This window comes from Narcine bancroftii, chromosome 8, assembly GCF_036971445.1.
Source record: "Narcine bancroftii isolate sNarBan1 chromosome 8, sNarBan1.hap1, whole genome shotgun sequence".
NCBI lineage: Eukaryota > Metazoa > Chordata > Chondrichthyes > Torpediniformes > Narcinidae > Narcine > Narcine bancroftii.
In genome coordinates this window covers 7,350,399-7,372,629 of record NC_091476.1, presented here as the reverse complement: position 1 = coordinate 7,372,629, position 22,231 = coordinate 7,350,399, and positions in this window count along the sequence as shown.

The window sequence follows — 22,231 nt, the reverse complement described above, 5'->3', positions numbered from 1 at the left end:
TGGAGGGAGGGTTCCATCCGAACCAGGAAAAGTCAAAAGAAGGAAACAGCTTGAGCACTGGCTGCTGAGATGTGACAAACCCATAAACTCCTGATATATGTTTCATTTCTTTGTTGTGAGTGTCTTAAATGTTGTGTATAGCTGTGGTTAGTTAAATGTTGAGGATCTGGGGGGGGGTGGGTTTGAGGGGAGGGAGGGAGATGAAAAGAGCTTGAACTCTGCAGAAAACTGTATAAAATGGATAATTTAAACTGTTGTCAATGCTAATACCCTTAATATTGACACTGATAATGTTGATAACTGAGTTTAAGTTTGGAAAACCATAAATAAAATATTAAAAATAGGTTGTGTAGGATATGGTTTTGTCCCATATACCCGTGGAAATGGTCACTATGATGTTTCGCTCAGGTGGGGTAGTGGGATTAATTATCGGTTACATAATCATGGCAAGCAAACTTTTTTGTACTTACCGCAATTTTTTGATGGTGACGGGTGCACAATATGGGATTGGTTCCTTGCTTCCAGCATTGACGCTGAATTGCCAATATTATGGAGAAGACACCAGAACAGCCAGGGTGGCAGGTTTAGGAGTCACTTTGATCCAGAAGCAATACTATTCCAGATTAGGCTCAGTCACACAATTGGGGAGAACAGAGGGTGTATTTCTGGCAGTATTAAAGCTGATGGGCGAGTGTTTACCTCTGATACCAGATGCTGGGATGGGAAATGCTGTGTTATCCCTATACTAACATCTGTAACCCTGCTGAATAACAAAATGCAACAACAAACTAATGGGGAGGAAAGTATTTTAGATTATACCTTTTTCTATTGCATGATATAGAGAGTGGTACACTGGTGCCTCAGGGAGATGTGGTGTGTGGGATGGTCACGTGTCCTACATAATGACACCAAGAATCAGTATCTCTGTGATTTTCTTCACCTCCAGAATTGTGGCAGATAATTTCAATCAGTGAATCGGGATAACTACTCAGCTGGATGATCTATATCTTCTAAAGTTACCATGAACAGCTCTTAATTATATCTTTTTTCCGTGTTATGTAATATGCAGTGTCAGGTAATGACTTGCAGTGCAGTGATATTTATTCCTTATTAAGTGTTAGAGAGCTGCTGGATTTGGAGAAAATTTCTATGTCTTGGGAAAAGCTTTCAGACAGAGTAATGGGGTTGCTAAAACACAAATGAATTTCGTGTACATTAGGCCTTTGAATATACAATACAATCTTTAAACTGCAGGGAACTGCTTTTAAGAGCAGATTAACTGTGACAATAAGGAAATATTGTAAAAGCTTTCCTGAAGTCGCAAAGGCATTTTATACCTGTTGATTGTGATTTTATTCCACATTTCATCTTTTGTAAACAGCTGGAAGCAAGTCCCTGATATGAAGTTATGCCATCTTTTGATTTTATCCTAATCTTCATCACAACTTTGTGCAGATGAAGCTAAAGTGGTTGATTGAATTTAGTTGGGCTGTAGAGTGTAGAAGGACATCAAACTCAGTCACTGTCAAAATTTATCAGTTAAAAATGAATTTGTAGACCATAGAATTGTGCAAGAGTCACCAGATAAAGGAAATTAATCATCTGAGAAAAGCAATCTTAACATTTGTGACCCATGCAATGAAGTATATTAGGTGTATGGAAGAATATGGATCAAATTAGTTTGTAATTGCTGACATTTTGTTCAGGCCACATCCTGTATATTGGTGTCTAATTTGCGTGCAGGATGAGGAAATGTTTCCCTTGCCGTGGACCCGACATATTGCTTTTGGAAATGCTACAAACCACGATAAACAACATGCAGGTTATCCTTAACGTAAGTCTCTCGATAGAAGGCAATTCATGAAGCTCAAAACGATTTCTCATTTTGCCCATCCTTTGCAGAAATTCTCTGTTGTCATATCTCATTTTGATGGCTTGGCTCTCATGGTTTGAGAAGAGGAATGTGACTGTGTGCAGTTGTTGCATGAACTAGGACAGAGATGACGAGGTAAAGTAGATGCAGCTGTGGCTGGGAAGGAGGAAGGGTGAGATTGCATGCAGAAACAGAAGTGGAGATGCAAGAGACCACAGGTAATCATATAACCATATAACCATTTACGGAGCGGAAACAGGCCATGTTGGCCTTTCGAGTCCGCACCGGTTCACAGATTTTGTGCGCCCTCTTCAGGCATTGGTCCCGGTAGATCTTCATTCAATAACGATGGGCGAATTCAATGCTGGTGGAATCAGTCGTAGAAATGTTTGTGAAACGTACAGTTCAATACTTCTGGGCACATTCAATACAGGGTCAATCTAAGATTTGAACCTCCCTGATTAACCTCCCACGAGGGACTTTGTCAAAGGCCTTTCTAAAGTCCATGTACACAACATCCACAGCTTTTCCTTCATCAACTTTCCTGGTAACCTCCTCGAAAAACTCCATAAGATTGGTTAAATAGCTGATATGTACTTTAATTCCCAAGTCCAAAGAAAAATCCATTGGAGCTATAGAGAACTTCCATTAACCATGGATGTGTCTACCTCAGTGCTTTATGTGATTATATTGCATAATGCCGATAAGTAATGATAATAAATACTTACATATAACATTCATACGTGCAGCCGTAATATGCTGCAACAAACCTCCAGCACCAATTTTGTTACTTGGCCTTTTCTTTACGAAGAAGATAGTTAAGGCATAATGAAAATGTACGCATATATATGATAAGAGACAGAATAAGTGCACAGTGCTTCCGATGGTGCTTTCCATGAAAGCCAGTACTATTTTTCATGCCCACAAAAGAATGAGTAAAACTGAAGAGAGAGAGAAAAAAGATATTGAATTTGTTGCTGGGAGCTGATGTAATCACTCGTTTCATTTTATATAGTTTATATTTGTCATGTATGTGAAAGTGGCTTTCAGTGATATTTCAGTGAGATGGAGGCTGCTTAGGTTTAACACCAAGCATTTGAGCAGTGTATTACTGATGGTGCAGCATTGCCAAAGGTGCTGCTCACCAAAGGAGGAACGATGTTGTCTTCACTCGTCTACTGTGCATACGATTAGCCAAATTCTCTGGTCTGGTTAAATCTTTCAGGAACTACACTCTTGACAGATTTAGACTCCGTTCCCCAGCCATATGTTCTACAAGTCAAGTTCCGGACAGGCCTTGTGTGAGATTGTGGCTTTCCTCCATGAGTTGATAATCAGAGAATTTTGTTTTGATAAGGCAGTAATGGCATAAAGCCACTGTTAACCAGAGACTGTGATGATATCCTGATGGATTCGTGAGGCTGGCCTGACCCTCATAAGTAATTTACATTCTTTTTGTTACTCCGTCGATTAACATTTCAATTTGTGGAAAAAGGTTTGCCCATTATTGCATGGTGTCTTGTCAGGAAATGAGATGTGTTCTGCAGTTACCTTTTTGATATCTAATTGTGTACATCTTGTCTGCAGATAAAATATCACTACCATTCTTTAGTTGGGATGCTTTCAATTCTTCAGCACAATGCAGAATCAATTATTGCTGTGCCATTAATTTACCTTGTCTGAAGGATTTCTTTGTTTCTCCAGGCCCTTTGATTTCTCACAATATGTGCTGAAGGATGAAGCCCTCAATTGAGACAGAACAGGGCATTCATGAATTCAGAATGTGTTATTTTTAAGCACAAAATGTGCCATCTTTGACCTGTTTATAATAAAGAGCCAAGAAACATCCATAAGGAGAAATCATTTCAAAGCATCATCATTCTCCCATTTGGTGAGCTAATTTCCTCACCAGCTCACTTCACCAGTGCATGAAAAGGAACTGCTTACACCAAAGAAGTTTCACTCACTCCTTTTAATTGGCGGTGGCAAAGAGCCATAGAGTTATTCAGTATGGAAACAGGCCCATCTGCCCATCTTCTCCATGCTCCACTTGTCATATACCTCTGTGCCCTTTCAGATCTAGAAATAATTACTGTCTATCAGGAGTATGATCAAGGATTAGTTATCCCGCAAGTGCTAGTAACCTTGATATATTTGAAGAGTGCTGTGCCTGACAAAGCATTTATATTTGTTGAACGGAAGTGACAGTGGTAAATGGTGCGACATTGCTTAGAGATATATGAAGTTCATCTTGAATAATTATGGCTAATAGCTCAAAAGTATAATAATTCAAGTTAAATTTGGAAAAAGAAATCAAGAAAAGGCTACAAGTTTTAGGGTCAGGGTGAATTTGCCATTCTTCTGTGTTGGGAATGCAATCAACTTTAATTTACATCAGTGATTTTGTTTCTAATACTACTGCAGATCAGTTACATGTATGGATAATAAACTAAAAATAACAGCAAAATTGGAGAAGAATATTGGTGAACGACACAATGAGTTTGACAAAAGAAGACAAAATGTATTGTAGACAACTCAAGTATAAAGTAATTTGTCCTGAGGTCAAAGTGATCACAAGATACGAGAGCAGAAGTAGTGCCATTGAGACATTGAGTCTGCTCCAGCATCCTAATCGTGAGCTGATCCTTCCACTCACTCAGCTCCACTCCCTGGCTTTCTCCCCATAAGCCTTGATCCCTGACTCATCAAATACCTGTCAATCTCTGTGAAACACAAAAGTCTGCAGACGCTGTGATTGTAGTAAAAACGCCCCAAAATGCTGGAGGAACTCAGCTAGATTTGCAGCGTCCATAGGAGGAAAAGATGCATTTACCAATATTTTGGGCTTGAGCCCTTTTTCAAGGAATAGCCAAAGAATAAGCAAAAAATTGACCCTCAAACTGGATGACATGAACTTCTCTGGATTTCGTTTACCACCCCCCGTCATCTTCCCCCAGCTCTGTCTCTCTCTTCCCTCTGTCTCCTTTCTCACAGACAAAATCAATTCTCACCTCTCCCCTTATCACATGAAGAAAGGCCCAGGCCCGAAATGTTGGCAATATATCTTTATCTCTTATGGACGCTGCAAGACTGCCCGAGTTCCTCCAGCATTTTGGTGTGTTTTTACCAGTCAATCTCTGCCTTAAATACACTCACCATCCTCGGTTCTACAGCCTCCTGTGGCAACAAGTTCCACAGACTCTTGACCCTCTGACTAATGAAACTTTGTTTTAAATTGATGCCCTTTTATCCTGAAGTTATGCCCTCTTGCCCTAGAATCCCCTACCATGGGAAACATCCTTGCCACATCTACTCTGTCCAAATAATTGTTCCTCATAAACTTTTATTTCTGGTATCATATACTAGAAAACCTATGAGCCGTCTCCAACACCAGCATGACTTTTCTCAAATATCACGCCCAAAACTGTACACAGTACTTCAAGTGAGGTCTCACCAGTGTTTTATCAGCATTACAACCCTGCTCTTGTATGCCATCCCTCTAGAAATTAATGCCAACATTGCATTCACCTTCTTCACCACCGACTCAGCCTGGGGGTCAACCTTTACGGTATCTTGCACAAGGACCCCCAAGGCCCTTTGCATTTCAGAATTTTGAATTTTCTCCCCATCTGAATAATAATCCGCCCATCTATTTCTTCCAAAGTGGATGACCGTACACTTTTCAACATCTGCCACCTCTCCCCCATTCTCCTAATCTATCCAAGCCTCTCTGCAGCCTTTTGGTATCCTCAGCACCACCTCCCCAACCACCTATTTTGGTACCTTCTGCAAATTTGAATACAAAGCCATCTATTCCATAATCCAAATAATTTATATTCAACGTAAAGAGAAGCGTCCTCAATATCGACCCCTGTGGAGCACCACTGGTAGCCAATAGCTAACCAGAATAGGACCCCTTTATTCCTACCTTCTGTTTCCTGCCGACCAGCAAGGCTTTAGCCTTGCTAGTTTCCTTCCTGCAATTCAATGGGCTCTCATCTTGTTTAGCTGCCTTATGTGTGGCATCTTTTTTTTTTTTTTAAATTTTTTATTTTTCACACCATAAATCACATTAGCCATGATATACACTATTTCTTTTTCACACATATACATCTTGACGAAGGCCTTTTGAAAGTCGAAATACATGTCAACTGCATCTCCCCTGTCTATTCTACATGTGATTTCTTCCCAAAATTGCAATAGGTTTGTCAGGCATGATTTTCCTCTAAGGAAACCAAGCTGACTTGGTTTCTTTTCATGCATCTTTTCATGCATCTCCAGGTATTCTGTAATCTCATCCTTGACAATCGACTCCAACAGCTTCCCAACCACTGACATCTGGCTAATAAGCCTAAAATTTCCTTTCTGCTACCTTATTCCTTTCTTAAACAGTGGAGTGACATTTGCAATCCTCCAGTCCACCAGCTCTAAAGTAGACTCCATTGATTTCTGGAAGCTTATTACCAATCCCTCCACAATCTCTACAGTTACCTCCTTCAGAACCCAAGGGTGCATTCCATCTGGTCTGAGAGACTTATCTACCCCTGGACCATTTAGCTTCCCAAGTACCTTTTCTCTTGACCACACTCACCTCTCTTCTGAGAAAGCCACAAGAGTCCGGTATGGTAGTAATGTCTTCCACAATGAAAACCGATCCAAAATATTCATTCAGTGTCCATGCCATCTTCGGATCTCCCATTTATCCTACGTCATTTTTATTGGTCATATGTCTTGTGTGATGGCAGCCATTTTTTGACGATACAGCAACCATTCTCTGCTCCACCTCTTGACCCTGATCTCAACCTGTCAAATCTGAAATTGGGTGAGTTGCTTTGCATTTTGGACATGGGCCAATCACTTTTCAAAGGATTGGATGGCCTTTACCTTCCAGGATCTATGTGCCCTTAGCTGGGCCTCTTTTTTTCTGTATCAGTAAGAATATTAACACTCTCTTCACCGGCAGAGATAGTTTCCCATAAATTTGATTCACTTCACACACTATCAAGAACCAGATAAGAGCTCTTGATACAATAAACTTAATGGGACCAGCCAATGTTCCTGCTGGAGTCCCGTGTTCTGAACCAATCTGCATCTGAAGCTAAGTTGTTCCAGTACAGTTACAATAGCAACTTCCACTTGAGGATGTGGAAAATTACCCAAGTGTGTCATATTCACAAAAAGGTGGACCATCCAATTTGGCTAAATTAACTCTCATTCAGTCTTCTGCCTTCTCAGTAGCAATGATCTATAGTTTTGGTTAGTGGTATAAAGTGTAGGTTGTGCAAATTACTATTGCTGATCCATATTGTGAATTTTTGAAAGCAATTTTCCATGAAACAGAATGATTTAGTGACTTGAAGGTAACCTGTTAATAGCAGCCTTTTTTAATTACCCCTTAGCTTTTCATTATCCTTTCAATTAGTAAAACTGCAAAATGATTTGATAGGTTAGTTTACATGCACAGCTGCTATCTGTGTGGAGGTTCTTTAATATCTTGTGTACATTTAGGCTTTTGCATCAATTCTCAATATAGTTGGCTGATAATTCCAACAATGAATTTGCTGCAAATACAAATGGGACCTTTGCTTTTGTTCCATAAACCAACACTTGTCCTCCAATACACTGCCACTGCCCAGGGTGATGTACTCGGTTTCCAGAGGAAATCAAATCTGTCCACATTTCACTTTGTGCTGCAAATCATGCTTCTAAAATTACGGAATTCTCTCTTTTTTGAATATGGTATTCGTATCAATAACTCGTATATCTGTTGGTATGTTTATGTTTTCATTATTGTGCTTAGATTTGAGGCACTTTATAAGCAATGAATCATACTTTTGTCTCCTTCAGAAATAATATCTCATGGAAGGCAGGGTGTCTCAGAGTTTCTGGCAATCATGATTTAATCTTGACAAATGGTGTGGAGTTTGCATGTTCGGTCTGTGACCATGTGGGTGCTTCCACCTCCCAAAGCTGTGGATGTAAGCCAATTAGTTGCTCTAAATTACATCGGCATAGGTAAATGGAAGGAGAATCAGGCTCCTGATAGAGATGAGGGAAATTAATGGAGGAATATGATTGGTCTGAGAACCAGTATAAACTTGATTGGCCAAATGACTACCTCCAATATTGTAAGGAAATATCTGCTACCAGAAATGCTCTTCCCTCACGTGGTTAAATGTCCAAGAGATTAAGTTGCTTTGAAGCACATTATATTGCTTACTTCATACCTCAGTGGCCAAGGTTTGATTCTAGTGTAAAGCAAGTAGCAGCTTGTAGGAACACTAGCAACATGCCCAGAGGAAATAAATGCACAGTCGGTCAATGAGTAGAGTCAGTCCATGACTCAGTTGAGCTCAATATAGGAAATTTTGGTTGTATTCAGTGTAAATTTAGTCCATTTAAATCCTATAATACACTTGCGGGAAAGTAATTGCTTCCCCAGAGATCATTGTTTGGTATTTCACAAGAACTTGGTATACTTCTGGCGCTATACTGAAATAGACATTCAGCATGATAACCTGGGGAATGAATATCACCTGAGTCTGATTGGCACTCAGTGGATATTTACCAATATCACAAATTCCTGGATAGCTTTAGGGAAGGTTGTCTTGTATAGACCGTTGGCTATGAAGTTAATGGTAAAATTGGGTCAGGCATCATGATACTGCCTGACTTCCTGAATCCTTCCATCTTTTTGTTCCTTCAAGATTCCAGCATTTGCAGTTCTTGTATTTCACTGGCTGGGTTCCCGAGTTGTGGGCCGTCATCTGGAGGGAATTAGGGGAAAAGGAGCTTGAGCTATGCCATGGATTTAATTTTTAAACAAAAATACCGGAATTTAAAAAAGGTATCAATCAAAAATGGGCATTGTATCTGACAGTTATGAAACCAAAATGCTAATGCAGTTCTTTTAGAAGCTAATGTTTTGTCTGTCCACTGTGTATCAACAAATCGCACATTTTTTTTCTCCAAAATTCAATATCCGGGGTATCAAACCTGTAAATTGCTGGTGAGGCTCCTTAATACATCTGCCAGATGGCATGCTGGGAAGAGGAAGTGGCAAAATCTAAAATAAGATCGAGATATAATTGACAGCAATTAATTTGAATAAGTTGAAGGCTGTTCTTTATCATTCAGTTGGACTGACTGGGAAGAAGAATGATAGGGACACGAAAGAGTGCCTTTCCCAAGATAAGGAGAGACAGGAGGGAAAAAAATTTTCTCACTGACTTGACACCAGCTAATTACTTGTATGGAAGATTGACAAGAGCTGCCATTCTCAACCTTTTTTCACCTATGGCTCCCTTAAGACTGCTGCTCAAAGTTTATGGGCCCCCTTCCCTGTGAAGCAGTTATTTAGTTGGTTCTGTACTTCTCCCCTACCCCCTATACATCTTGGAACCCCCCCGCCCTTATTAAGGATTTCCGTGGCCCCCATTGAGAATGGCTGGTCTCAAGCATGCACTAACATTTGTGTGGCCACCAATGGTGGGGGAGGGACGTGTACTTACATTGGACAGAAACCCAAGGCAGTTTTCTGAGGGATATTCTTGATGAAAAAGAAGTGAAAGAACCATCCAGAGACTGGACTAATCTGCCAGGCCATTGTCATCCTTCCTGGCAGGTGTGGTAAAATGAATGAAGTGACAATATCTGATCAGAAGTAACACGAGCGCAAAGCCATCAATGCAGCTGGGGTGGAAAATTTGTTTGAAAACCAATACATTGTGTAAATTTGTTTTGAGTACTGTGTCTGAGAAGAGCTGACATCTTTCCTGTGCTGCACTATCTACTTGAAGGAAATGTCAACACTCAATAACCATTGAATGTGAAAGAAAAAGTGGGCCAACAAGAAGCAATTACAACAATTTTAGGTCATTGTTTCTAGAAAGAACAGTTAGCTACAAATTTCTAGGTTATGCCCAAATAGGTGGATCAAAGTGTTGACCAATTCTTTGTTTGCTTCATCCATGATTTCTGTAGATTAGGGAAAGGTGGAAAACCAATAATGAGATGTGGAAAGTGTTACAAAGTAGCAACACAAATGAGGAGGGAATGAAGCAACACAACTGAATCCACCTGCACCTTGAAATTGTGTTAGTCTTGCTATATTGGATTCATGCCTGTTATACTACTGAATAACGTGATACCCAGTAATGATCCAAAATGCAATGGTAAAGCTGTCATTTCTGGATAAATGTTTTTTTTTCTGGGTAATATTGGATAACACAGGAAATACGACGAAGACACAGGCCATTCAGCCCAAAGTGTCCATTCTGGCATTTGTGCTCCCTAAAGTGTCTTCCTGTCTCTTCGTTGAAACCAGCCTTTTCTCCTGTCCTTTACCAGCCTCCCACGAAATGAATCTGAGCATTTGCCTTAAAAATAGCAAGTTCTATATATCGTCTATTTTGGCATATGTCGTCATGAAACTAAAAAAAAACTCTCAAAAAATGGGGGTTGACTTGCATGCTGGATATGCTTTTGAGACCCTAAATTCAGTTCAAAATTCAGTCTATGCTGATCCAGTGTATAAGTTGACCCTTGGAAAGCAGATTTGGAGTATAAGTCGATCCTTAAAAAAACAGAAAAAAAATGACTACGGCAGATTTTCACTGAGATCTTTATTGGAATCAACATCATATTTAGAACACTTCAAAATCACTCTCACTAACATCTGAGGCAAAGATGGTGGAATGCGCATCCATATCTCACTGTTTAAACAGTCATTATTTGAGACCCAGTCTTTATCTGATGAGGCAGTTTCAGCTTCACCTTCCGTGCCATCAATTGCACGAGAGATACCGCACTTTTTAAATGATTTGATCACAGACTCTACTTTAACTGTGTCTCACGCCTTGAACATGAAGTTACGCAGCACATTGTGATACAGCACGTATTGCCCTGCCTTTTGTAAACGCCTTTTCTGCGCTCGACATCCATGTATTCCATTCCTCGCGCACATTGTCTTTGAATAGCTTGTTCAAGCAGACATCAAGAGGCTGCAATATAGATGTTAAAATACCCGGGATAACTGCCATGTATGTATTATGTAGTGCTAATCTACTTTTAGTCTTCTCAGTTAGAAATGAGGGAGAAGAGAGAATCCTTCAGCATAACTCAAACCTGTTTGAGTGTTTTCCAATAATCATAGTAAAACCCCTGGTATCCAACAGCTATTCAGATAACTGAATTTTCTGGTTGCTTGAGATTGCACGATGATGGATTGGCAAACGTTCAACAAGGTTCGCCAATTTATTCACTGGTTCAAAACAAAATCTTTCAGACCAGCAAACTCCGTTCTTTGCATAAAACACCTGGCCACCTGTTCCACACATTATCTTTGGGAAGCGGATATTGGTTTTATTTTTTCCGAAGATGATTGGTTAGATATCTGTTATGATAGTGTAACTAGATTGATAAATGCACGTTATGCAATGATTAACTATAATTTTTTACATCAATTATACTTAACACCTGAAAAATTAAAAAAGTATAGTTTTCATGAATCAGATTTGTGTTTTAGATGTGGTAATACAGTTGGAACTTTTTTTCATGCTGTTTGGTCATGTGTACATATACAATCTTTTTGGAAGAAAATTCAATCGCTTTTAGAATATCTGTATAAGATTAAAATACTTTTAGATCCGACAGTATTTTTATTGGGTAGTTTGCAACCTCTGAAAGGCTTGGGATTAGATAAGTTTCAGCTTGCTTTTGTATATTTAGCTTTATCTATTGCGAAAAAATGTATTGTTAGTACGTGGAAAGTATGATTGATATTAATAGATGGCATAATGAGATGAGATATTGTTGAAGAATGGAAAAAACATGTTTCGCGTGATAATTATAATTTTTTAATTAATAAGTGGTTATATTCAGAATATTTACATTTCAATTTACATTGATTCGATCTTAATAAGTATATTTAATTTTTCTTTAATTTTTTTCTTTTTTCTTTCTTTATGGCTCTCCTTAGGAGAGTTGGCTGAAGGGTGGGGTAGGGGGGGTTCTTTTTTTTCTATATATAAAAAAAAGTCCATGTTTATGGTTAATTGTTGTATATGTTATGTACTATTTGTTTTTTGAACGAATAAATAAAGTTTTAAAAAAATCTACCCATAGTTTGACACCATTTTCATCCATATGAAAATGTACAAAAATACCCACAGGGAATTTTATTTAGGTTTAATTTTGTGTTTGAAGATTACCATGGGTCTTAATTTTGTCCTGTTAGCCATGCATGATAGCACCACAGTAAACTTGTCCTTTCATGGCCTGTCCTTCTGGCTTGCACAGTTTTCACACCTTTCCATCCCACTGTTCTATTCCCTATCATGTCAAAATTCATGGGGGGTTTCGTCCATGTTTCTAATATTTGCCAATGCAAACAGTGTTTCTACTGGTTATATATAATAAACTGGCAAAAACTTGCAATTTTATGATCAGGATCTTTTGGTAGTTTCTGTGCAATTTTTGTTTTTTGTTGTAATATCAGATTTTTCCTGTTCATGAAATGGTGGCATCAGCCGACTGTAGCTTCAAAATCTTTTCTGAGGTCTGGGTGCGACTTTGCCCACTTCAGTGCAAATGTTCTTATTATTTGGGTGACTATGTAGCAATCTTCCCTCTGTTCACGTACCCATTGAGCAAAGTGATTTTCCAACTCTGGCCGATGAGTGATTCCTTTTCTCAATGAAAATTGCCTTTTTGGTATTTTTCTTAAAGTCTCATTTTCTTCCTCCAGCCTCTTACCAACTTCTCATCCACATCAAATTTTCTTGCAGCAGCGCAGCTGTTGGTTTTCTTGGCCAATTCTATCACTTTAAATTTAAACCTCGCTTCATACTTTCATCGCAAGTTGCGTTGTGTTCATGGACCCTCCATGACAGCAATCACCTCCAGCCAATACCCAGCAGATCAAGCTGCGCGATCTTTAGGAGTCGACGAATATGCCAATCAACGGCCCAATGTTTTGGGGTTGATTTATACACCAGTCAATGGGCCAACTCGGGTATTCAGAAAATTGGAGTCAAATTATACATTGGATATACCATAAAACTTAAATTGAGGCTGAAAAATGAGGGTCAACTTGTACGCTGAAATATATGGTACTCAATATTCTTTGGATGAGGAAATTTTCTTCTGAATTCCTGATTTCTTGGCAATGATCTAATATTGAGGCATCTGATTACTATCAGTTGTATAAATGCAAGTTTTTAAATGGCCTTGAATGAAGTTCAGAACATAATGCAAACTTTCCTCTTCTCCATGCACTCCATCTACAGCGACCAAGAAAAGGCAGCCAAAATACTGACTCATCACACTCTGAACACGTGCTTCTCCAAAAGTGTGGAAGTAAGCACTAGCAAGCTTAAAGTTAGTTTCTTCCTTGTAGCCATCTGGCTCCTGGATGAACCCCACAATTTGTTTGGTCCTAATTGATCTTATTTTTCAGTGTGATCGTGTACTTGGTAAATTGTGCTCTGTACACAGTTGAATGTAAAGCAAGAGATAACGTGCTAGTCTGTTCACAGAAGAACCCTTCTCACTGTACTAGATATTTTGTGACAAATAAACTTCAAGATTCACGTCCAAGTACAGTCAGTTTCAGTCTGGGTATTTGAGTGGAGGTTGCACAGACGGCTGGAAATCTGAAAGTCAATTCTCAACAGGTCAAGCAGCATCTCAGAAAAAGAGAGAGAACGAAGTACGTTTATTGTTCCAGTTCTTTTCATCAGGACAAAAACATTACCAATCAAACAAGATTTTAGTTACAGAGGAGGAGAAGTGAAAAAAGCACAGAATATCTGTGAAGGGTCTCCTGGTCACTGCCCTCCACAGAGATTCTCTTTGTTCTCTTCGTCCCCTTCCCCTTCTGAACCATGTGTTCCATTTCCAACTTTACTCAGATTTGACAGCATGATGGATTAAAGAAAGGTTGTCCAATGTACTTAAGGTAATTTACCAAGAGCCGGTATCTTACAGGAGTAGATTCAGAATGCAGTCTGCCTTTTTATTGGTCACCTTGTTCCAGTCCTCTGTCTTTCTGCTGAAGTTGCCCAGCAATACAGCTCCACCACCCCAAGACTGATCCTTTTGCCCAAATTTTCAGGAATCTCTGCTCAATTGTAATTGGTTCAACATGATTCTTCAGTTACCTTCTCCTTTCTGCTAAGTGTATTGTTTTGTGTTAAATGCATTCAGAGTTGTACCCGTGATCTCAAGGTTCTTCTGTGCCTGGCTTGTCATCCTGTTCTCAAGGCTTCTTGTTCTGGCTTCTTTACTACTGTGGCCTCTAGACTCCCTTGCCATTCCAGGAAACTATTTGTCTCTTGCACCTGAATGCTTCAGTTCAGCCATTGACTTCCTCTCTACCTGTTACTGCTCTCTGGCTGTTTACGCTGATCATCACTCGGTCTCAGAACTTCTTGCCACTGTATCTAACCCACGCCTCCTATTCTGGGGTTTCCTACCATTCTAGCCTTCCCTTGGATTATCAGGTTCTGAAGTATTTCTGTCTTCCCCAAGTGTGGTGCTTCAGAGAGCTAGTTAACCCTTTGCACGTGATCCTGAAGGTACGTACCTTGCTACATTGGAAACCTATTTAAACTGAAGCACATCATCTTTATGTTCATTGTACAGCAATTGATACTGTCTGGCCTGAATGACCTATGGAAATATCACCTCGCATGAGGAGGGCTGTGCCCAACTGTGCACATGCAGGTTGAAAATACAAATCAGCCCAGTCCCACTCCCAACTCTTGGCCCAATGGTTGTGATATGTGAAGTGTTCATTCTCACTACAGTATTTATTTTTAAGGATGAGTTAGTTAAAATCTCCTTTATGGATAAAAGGAAAAGATAAGATTAAGAAAAATGTACAAATTCTTTTCATTCCAAAGGGCGATAGAACTTTCAAAGTCACCTTTAAATAATGAGGTATGTATAATAATGAGTGACCAGATGGCTTCAACCAGTTTACTGGAAAACCTCTGAATAAATTATTATTTAAAAAAAAAGGCATGGAAGCTCTGAACTCATTTAATTATGATCATTAATTAGATCAGAGACAAGTGTTGGGTTTTCAGGGTTGACCAGGTGTATTTGCCTGTATGAAGAATTATATTTTCTAATAGAAAATATATTTGAATATGTTTATTAAATATTAACACACACACATAGATAGAAGAACAGAAATGTCCATTAGGGTGTGTGTATGTGTTTATGATGTGTATGTATTGTTAAGTTGCAGACCCAATAGCAACACATACATAAACATTTTTTACACACACACACACACACACACACACACACACACACACACACACACACACACACACACACACACACACACACACACACACACACATCAATTTGAACATTACATTGGCACCATTTCTGCAGTGTGCTTGAGTTTTTGGAAGTGTCTGCTATGATTCATTTGCTTTACAGTGGTTATACTCTATTCTTTTATTGTTTCCTGGCACCTCAAACTCAAACAACAAGGTCATACTTCAGGGGTCCAGATAAGTATTTGATTATGCTGCCCAGCCACTTGTGCAGCAAACATCCTGTTACCATCAATATTATTGCAATTAATTTAATGGGCAAGAAATTATAGTCAGAAACCTCACAAATCTCTTGAAGGAAACAAGACTGGGATTGACATAAATGTTCACCTGAAATGTTTCTTGTTGCTGATAGATCTGTTTTGATTGTGACTGATCTCAGCTTGAGAAATGTGCAAACACAACCCATTGAAACTTGCCCAAAACAAAATTCCGAACAGCTTTGTAATTTTTTTTTCATGACCTTATGATTCATTCCCCTAAATTCGGTCATCCCACCTATTTACACGTGACATCAAGGAATTAAACAAAAATCAATTTTTAAAAAGTTCAAGTGTTTAAAAAATGCCCGGTTTTAGTGTGAGCAGACTAACACCATTGGTTTGAGATTTCTAATTTTGCTACAAGCATTTAGACTGGCATTTTCTTGTGCAGTGCCGATAGAGAGCAAATAATGTTGAATGGGGCTGATTTTCAGATGAGACTTTGAACTCAACCCTATCTATTTGCTTGGGCTCATAATAACATTTCTTTGGAAAGAAGAATCGTGGGTTTCTCTATGATGCTCAGGCTAATATTTATCCCTCAGTCAATATTACTGAATATTATCTGGTTATTATGTCATTGTTATTTGTAGAATTATGTCTTTGGCAATTTATGCAATATGGCACAATGACACAGTGGTTAACGAAGCTGCTTCACACTTTCAGACATTTGGGTTCCTTCCATAGGGTTGCATATGCTCAATATGACCACAAGCATTTCCCCCAGAGGACAGACACATAAAGACGTGCCTGTTTGTAGATTATAGCAGTTGGCTACAGTAATTTGCCCCATTTCCGGTGGGTGACAGGAGAAGTTGGGGATACAAGAGGACAAATGGTATTAATGGCGATGGGTGCTTGATGGTCAACATAGCTAGAGTGGGCCACCCCTACTTGCAACCAAAATTGGGACTGAAGAATCGGTCATATCTCAAAATGGGTGTAAGTTGGAATTTTGCCTGTGCGCGTGGAGTAAACAAGTCTTAAAGCAAACTTTTTAATCAAAATTTTCATCATCTATCTTGTACTTACCTTGTTAGTCGACGACCCGGGGTCCGTAGGCTGGGCGCGGCCGCCTTAAATCCTGTGCACGTGCGCGAGTGTTCGGTTGGAGCATGGGTGGAGGTTGGCACATCCATGAGAGGTAAGCACCCTAACGATATTGAATTCGCACCCTTACCTCTCGTGCATGCACCAACCAAACTGCAATACGTGAATCGCACATGCACCAACCGGAGACTTGGCCGTGCCCAGTCTATGGATCCTGGGACGCCAACTAACAAGGTAACTATGCACATTTTGGCTCTTACATGCTCTGTATCCCTGTTATAGTTTGTCAAATACAAAATAAACTGCGTAAATTTTATATTTTTTCAACACATTTTCGTCAAATCTGTGGATGGACATGAGTCACATAGGTCGCAAGTCAGCGAGTCCCTGTATGTGATTAGACCGATTTATTGATTGTAATGATTTGCAGAGATAAAAGGTAGGACTTGCAACTTTCCTTCTGTTTTTCTTCTTTATTCATATAATTGGTTGACATTTAATTCATGAAATAACAGGTGGCAAGGACATGTTAACAGTAATGTTGAGGGATTAAAATTTACAATTAAGGTAAGTGTCTTGGATTCATACAAAATAAAACTCAAACGGAGTACATTCAAAGTTTAGATTTATTGTCAGAGTATATCCATTGCATTATATACAACCCTGCAATTATTTTCCTGCGGGCCAGGCAGAATTTCTACTTATCATTTATGCAAAGAACTGTAACTCAAGAAAAGATACAGGTACAAAAGAGAGAAATGTAAACAAGGAAAGAAATGGAAACAAATTGATAGCACTACAGAAGAAACAAATATTCAGTCATGACTAATGCGCAAAATAAGAGTTCTTAAACGAGTCTCTGAATTTGTTGTTTAGGAGTCTGATGGGGGAAGGGTATCAACTGGTCCTGAACTTGGTAGTAAGTGTCTTGTGTCACCTATACTTCTTTCTTCATGGTAGTAGCGAGAACAGAGCATGTGCTGGGCGGAGTGGATCTTCGATAATTCTGTTGCTCTCTGATGGCAGCGTTTCCTGTAGATTTTATGATCCTTGTATTTTTTGATGTTTTTAATATTATTGAATACATTCTTGTGGACGTTTTGAAGGACAAGTATAATACTGTCCTGCATATATATTAAAAGTTTGTTATGTCTGGTTGTATGTCTGCATGTTTTTGCACTGACAGCTGTTTCATTGGGTTGTACTTGTACAATCAGATGACAATAAACTTGACTTGAGATTTTCTTGATGATGGGGGAGGGTTTTGCCCGTGATGTACTGGTTTGTGTCCACTACTTTTTGCAGGGCTTTCTGCTCTGAGGTATTGGTGCCCCCATACCAGACCGTGATGCAGCCGGTCAGCATGATTTCCATGACACACCTGTAGATGTTTGCCAAGGTTTTAAATGTCATACTAAACCTGGGAAGTAGAGGCGCTGTAGTGTCCTTCTTCATGATGACATTAGCTTGTTGGGCCCAGGAAAAGTCCACCAAGATAGGGACTCCCAGGAATTTAAATTCTCCACCTCTGATACCCCCAATGATCACGGGATTGAAAATGTCTGGTTCCTGGTCCCCAATCAACTCCTTGGTTATTAGCCACATTGAGGGTGAAGTTGTCGTTAGTAGGCCATTTTTCAGTCTCCCTCCTGTGGGCTTACTCATTGCCTCTTTTATACACCAACTAGTGGTGTGGTTGTCGTACTGAGCCACTCAGTTCTACGTGTAAAGTGGGTAGAGCAGGGGGCAAAGTATGCAGCCCAGTGGTGCTCTGCTATGAATGGTGATTGTGAAGAAATATCCGTATCAATCCTCACTGATTGTTACGCTACTGAAGGCACAAAAGAGATTTTCCAAGGATGTAACATGCCAAGAGTGTTTTGATCAAAATCAGATTTTGGCTAGGCTGGAAACATTTCCTCTGCAGATAGAAGACTGAAGCGAAATTTAGATATAACCCAAGATAAGGTCAACGGAGTGGACTCTGTTTTCTTTGACTGTGCTCAGCAGCAAAGGGGCATAAATTTAAGGATATGAATTGAGAGATTGGAGGTCATCTGACATTAAATACCTGAAAATCAAAAAAACCTGCAGATGGTGGGAATCTGAAATAAAATATGAAAATGCTGAGCAGGCTGAATCTGTGGGAAGAGGATCTAAGATGATACTTTAGATCAAAGGCCTTTCGCAAAATGAACAAAGGCTCTTAGACCTGAGACGTTGGCTCTGTTTCTCTTTCAATAGATGTGGCGTGTCCCACTGAGAATTTCCAGCATTTTCTAAGTCTAAATACTACTGTGGGGCTGAATGACCTCTTCCCACAGTGTAAATTCCCAGGAGTCTCTGAGAGAAAAGGATGCAGTTTTAGAATTCTCATGTGTTGGAAAAAAAATCATTTCAGAAAAAATATTTGTATAGCTCTGGTATCTAAGGGAAATCTGAATTATTTTTCCAAATTCTTTTGCTGAGGATGGGCATCCTTTCCCTGCTTTTGCAGCACAGAACAGTATTCAGTGTAAGCTTTCAAATGATTAATGGAATAATTTTAGTCTTGCAAACAATATTATGTACCTGAGCTGCTGTTATTTATGCAATTCATGTTTTGCAAATCAGCCATGTGCTTATTAACTGTATGGGTCTCTAAAAATAATTTGAATTCCAAAAGCCAATTGAAAGAAATGCCAGTATTCCTCGGAACATCTTCCATAAACTTGAAAATGTTTAATCAGCATTTCTCCCCTCCTCCCAACCCCATCTCCTTTTTCTTTCCAGATCATTAAATCAGCCCAGTCTAGAAGATCTCAAGCTTCTCCCTCCCTCGTGTTGGATGAGTGTAGTGCTTCTTTTCGGCTGAGCCTTTCTTACCCTTCCATTTTTTACCTCTGCAGCCAACAGTTTTGCCAGTCATTGCATTGTAGGAAACTCTAACCAAAGGTCATAATGTATTTTCACCTTGGATCCTATATTTCTTCACTTGCTGTGAACTCTGCAAAGTCTTGGCCTGATTCCCTAGTGTGAAGTCTGAATGCTCAACACCACAAGGTTTTTAGCCAAGAGCTCCATATCTCAGATCTTTCCCCATTTTTGATTCCGTCATCTTCCCCACATAATCAGTATTGAGAATGAGAGTTTATTGTCATTTAACATAATTACAAAGTACTAATTTATTACTTGCAGCTGATAAACATAAGACAACACATTTTGAATTTAAATTTTAAAAATTAGACCTCCAGCATGGTTACAGGCTCTTCCAGCCCACGATCCCATGCCACCCGGATACCTCAATTAATCTAGAATCCTCATGCATTTTGAATGGTGAGAGGAAACTAGAGCACCCAGAGGAAACCCATGCGTACACGAGGCGAACATACAAATTCCTTACAGATAGCGTGGGATTTGAAGCCAGATCACTGATGCTGTAATAGCTTTGCGCTAACTGCTACCCTAACTGTGCGGCAACTATTACACATTAAATTACCACAATATTCCCAAAACCAAAGTAATCACTCATAGAGTTGCTGGGTAGTTTAAACTGGAAGGTATGATATAATTGTTGATTACGTAACAAGAACTGGAGTTGTATAATTTGGAGAATAATTCTCTTGTGACAGTATCTTTTATGCTTAAACAGTAGACCAGATTTTAACGTGGTTTTTACATAATATTTACAACACAATAAACAGGTCAATTATTCCATCAGATCCAAGCTGTCATTTATGCTTCAGATGAACCTGTTCCCATTTTGCTTTGTTTCTCTTTAAAAGATGCTCCTCACTACTGCAGCCCATCCAGTCATTCGGTAAGATTGTCAGTTGTGGGAACATTGAATCAAATATTAGGTGTTCCTTTTTCTGCGTCTCCACATTTATATATCATATGAAATAGAAATGTTCTCACTGATCCGTGTGTATCCAACTTCTTTAATCAAAGGGTATCATCTGTCTCTCAATGGGTAGCATTTCTACTTCTCAGTCAGAAAGTTGAGTTGGTTTGACTCCATATACTTGAGCAGAAGTGTCATCTCCCAAATGAAATGTTAAGCAGAAGGCCCTTTCTGCTTTCTCAGGTAAAAGTTCCCTTGGTGTTTATTGAAGAGAAACATGTAAGTTACCCATAAATTATTATCACTAATTTTTACCTTCAAGTTGCTTAAAAAGGGATTATCTGGTCATAAACATGGAACACTACAGCACAGTACAGGCCCTTCAGCCATCGATGTTGTACTGACCCATATATCCCTATTAAAAAAAGTACTAAACCCTCCTTATCCATGACCCTCTATTTTTCCTTCATTCATGTCTAAGAGTCTCTTAAATGCCTTTAATGTTTCAGAATCCTCTACCAACCCAGGCAAGGCATTCCAGGCACCCACAACTCTCTGTGTAAAAAAAAACTAAAAAAAACCTTACCCCTGATGTCTCCCCTAATCTTCTCTCCCTTCACTTTATACACATGTCCTCTGGTGTTTGCCATTCCTGCCCTGGGAAAAAGGTGCTAGCTGTCCACCCTATCTTTGCCTCTTGCAATCTTGTGGACTTCTTTCGTCTCCTGTCATCGTTCTATGTTCCAAAGAGAAAAGTCTCAGCTCTGCTAACCTTGCCTCATAAAGCTTGTTTTCCAATCTTGGTTACATCCTGGTAAATCTCCTCTGCACCCTCTCCATATCTTCCACATCCTTCCTTTCATGAGGTGACCAGAACTGAACACAATGCTCTAAGTGTGGTCTCAGCAAAGATTTGTAGAGTTGCAACCTGACCTCTCAACTCCTGAATTCAATCCCCCTATTAATGAAGCCCAGCATCCCATAGACCTTCTTACCTATCCTATCGACCTATGTGGCATCCTTGACAGATGTATAGGTTTTGATCCCAAGGTCCTTTTGTTCATCCACACTCCTAAGTAACTGAGCATTAACCCTGTACTCAGCCTTCTGGTTTGTCCTTCCAAAATGCATCACCTCACACTTGTCCAGATTGAACTCCATCTGCAACTTTTCTGCCCAAATCTGCATCCTGTCTATATCCTCTTGTAACCTTCAACAAACTTCAGCTCCAACCACAGCTCCTCGAACCTTCGTGTTATCTGCAAACTTACTGACCCATCTTTCTTCCTCTTCATCCAGGTCATTAATAAAAATCACAAAGAGCAGTGGTCCCAGAACAGACCCTTGTGGCCCTTCCACTAGTCACCGACCTCCAGGCAGTAAACTTTGCTTCCACTACTACTCTCTGCTTTCTTCCTGAAAGCCATTTTTTATCCACATAGCTAAGGTTCCACTGATCCTGCGCCTCATGGATGAGATGCTCATGGGGGACCTTATGAAATGCCTTACTAAAATCTATGTAGACCACATTATTGCCCTACCCTCATCAATTTCATCAGTCAATTGCCCTTTGTGAGAGTTTGCTGTGAATAAATAGAGTGCTTTATTTCTTGTGTTGTATTAAATTGGATTAAATGTTTTCGGACATGCTGAGATTCTGAAAAGATTTTTCTTCTTTTCAAGTGACAGATGGAATTTAAGACGAAGAAGCATGAAATGGTGTGTTTTGCTGAGAACAAAGGAAGGCACCATGATGCAATGAGTTCACTGCTGAAGTGCATTCAGGAGGGAAGGACCTGGGGTGTGCAGATCTGTGAATGAGACAGGATGAATAGCAAAAGAAAAAGACAACCAAAAAACGCTGGATTTT